Consider the following 2,852-nt stretch of genomic DNA (forward strand, 5'->3'; position numbering starts at 1 on the left):
ACTGGCTTGTGGCAGCCAAGCGTCCATAGCGACGTTGCTTTTTGATTCTTCGATGTCGGCTCTTCCTATCATTGCGAAGTAGAACTCGCCAATTGTTGGATTGTTCACCCACTAATAGGGAACGTGAGCTGGGTTTAGACCGTCGTGAGACAGGTTAGTTTTACCCTACTGATGAGTTCGTTGTCTAAACAGTAATCCAACCCAGTACGAGAGGAACCGTTGGTTCAGATAATTGGTAACTGCGGTTAGCTGAAAAGCTAGTGCCGCCAAGCTACCATCTGTAGGATTATGGCTGAACGCCTCTAAGTCAGAATCCATGCTGGAATAGACGATAATCACCTTTCCCGATGTGCCGCGAATAGCGATAGGTGTCTTCTGGACACCCAACATCATACAATTGCAACGCACTCCGCTGCCTGTCAAGTACTGGCGGTGGAGAGTAGGCTGATTTGTAATTTCAAATATTGGGAAAGATAAATCCTTTGTAGACGACTTAACTACAGAACGGGGTGTTGTAAGCATGAGAGTAGTCTTGTACTACGATCTGCTGAGATTTAGCCCTTGTTCTATTGATTTGTTCAGAAATGAACATTTCTCCCCCCAATTGCAAACGCGCAATGTTAAAACTATAAAGTTAAGCAGTCGAAATAAGGCTGCGTTAAAGTGATTTACTTTCGCTATGGGGCGGCGAAAGTAACCGGTCAAAGTGCTGGTAGAGAGTTAATACTGTTAAGCTTAAGATCGTCAAAGTCTTTGTTTTGGCTTAGTGAGGTTTGTTCGCAAAAATCGCTAAGTGCCGCTGCTATTGTTTTCCGAGCCAAATTCGGCGACCTTAGTATCGGGTTTATAACAGGCAGAAAGCGAGAAACACTTTGCGTGAAAATCGCTAAGTGCCAGCGCTAATGATTTCTGAGCCAAAATCGGGAGATTTTAGTATGGGGGTTTAACAGGGCAAGCTAGACGGCAGGGCGTAAAATTAGACTTGGTTTAAGTATGTTAAAAGAGAGCGAATAGCGTGAATTAGACTTGGTTTAACTATGTTAAAGAGAGCGGAATAGCATGAATTAGACTTGGTTTAACTATGTTAAAGAGAGCGGAATAGCATAAAATAGACTTGGTTTAAGTATGTTAAAAGAGAGCGAAATAGCGTAAATTAGACTTGGTTTAACTATGTTAAAGAGAGCGGAATAGCATGAAATAGACTTGGTTTAACTATGTTAAAGAGAGCGGAATAGCATGAAATAGACTTGGTTTAAGTATGTTAAAAGAGAGCGAAATAGCGTGAATTAGACTTGGTTTAAGTATGTTAAAGAGAGCGGAATAGCATGAAATAGACTTGGTTTAACTATGTTAAAAGATAGCGAAATAGCGTGAATTAGACTTGGTTTAAGTATGTTAAAGAGAGCGGAATAGCATGAAATAGACTTGGTTTAACTATGTTAAAAGAGAGCGAAATAGCATGAAATAGACTTGGTTTAAGTATGTTAAAAGAGAGCGAAATAGCGTGAATTAGACTTGGTTTAAGTATGTTAAAGAGAGCAGAATAGCGCGAATTAGACTTGGTTTAAGTATGTTAGAGAGAGCAGAGTAGCGTGAATTAGACTTGGTTTAAGTATGTTAAAGAGAGCAGAATAGCGCGAATTAGACTTGGTTTAAGTATGTTAGAGAGAGCAGAGTAGCGTGAATTAGACTTAGTTTAAGTATGTTAAAGAGAGCGGAATAGCGTGAATTAGACTAGGATAAAGTATGCAAAATGAAGCTGAGGACTTTGTGAAAAAATGCGAAGTTGTTTGCTGTTCTAATTGTATGGGTTTGGAGATGTTTTTGGCTTGGATTAATAACAGGCAGGAAGCGCGAGGAAACGCAGCGAATATGGACGCGTACGCGGAAGGTGACGGCGGAGGAAGCGCGGATATGGAGGTGAAAATGGTGAAGGTGATGGCGCGAGGAAGGTGACGGCGCATGGGTGTGAATATGGAGGTGATGAAAGGTGACGGGAGGAAACGCATGATGTATATGACAAGTTGGTGTCGTACTTAAGCGGAGCGCGCGCTGTGCATGTATGAAGGTGTCGAAGGTGTTCATATTGCCTAAGACGCGTACGTGCACATGTCATGTCGCATAGGAAGCGTAGGTATGGTTGTGCAAGTCGTAAATGGCCACTTTGGTGGTTTAACATTGTTTCCAGGCCGCGTATGCGCAAATATGGGGTGCGGCGGCTATCTGCACTGCTGTGTATGAAGGTGTCGGTCTGTGTGGGGTTCCTATCGGAGAGAATACGTATGCTGCGTTGTAGGAGTGAGCTGCTGGCCACACGTTTGTATTGGAGTGCGCCACACCACCCCCCTTTTTGTTTTGTTACTATATAAAGTGTAGCCATCCACCCAGCCAATTCTGAGGGCCAGAAGGGGTATTGGGGGCCATCGTGTGCAGTCTATGGCCACGTATGTGGACATGTGAGTGTGTAAATGTGTTGTACCAATGTATACGAGTGATAAACACTAATAGGCGTGTCGGTCAAAGTCAAATGTAGACGGCCATCTTAGGCTGAAAGCACCATATCCCGTCTGCTCTGTGAAGTTAAGCAGCCTCAAGCTCGGGTAGTACTCGGGTGGGTGACCACCGGGGAAGTCCGGGTGCTTACTTTTTAGCCCGTTTTGAGCTGTTTACCGACTTTGCGTGTGTTTGCAAACGCAAGATATGATGTCTGGCATGTGCCCACACGACATCTTGGTTTTAGTATGCCTGGCGAGCCACTACACACGAGATCTTGTTTTTTGTATGGTGTTCTTTAATTTGATTATTATGAAGATGAAAGAGAACCGTTAGAACGGGTATGAAGGGTGTCTAGG

At 43.5% G+C, this 2,852-nt stretch overlaps 2 non-coding genes across 2 annotated transcripts; both read left to right on the forward strand.

Moving 5' to 3' along the window:
- On the forward strand, positions 1-453 carry PITG_33337 (the record flags this gene model as incomplete). The annotated part of the gene is made up of 1 exon (XR_009934731.1): positions 1-453. It is a non-coding gene; the product is annotated as a 28S ribosomal RNA (ribosomal RNA).
- A 2,083-nt stretch (positions 454-2,536) lies between these two features.
- PITG_33338 lies at positions 2,537-2,641 on the forward strand. The gene has a single exon (XR_009934732.1). It is a non-coding gene; the product is annotated as an 8S ribosomal RNA (ribosomal RNA).
- Positions 2,642-2,852: the final 211 nt, after the last annotated feature.

The sequence above is a fragment of the Phytophthora infestans genome, genomic scaffold (genome assembly GCF_000142945.1).
Source record: "Phytophthora infestans T30-4 supercont1.52 genomic scaffold, whole genome shotgun sequence".
In the NCBI taxonomy this organism is placed as follows: Eukaryota; Oomycota; class Peronosporomycetes; order Peronosporales; family Peronosporaceae; genus Phytophthora; species Phytophthora infestans.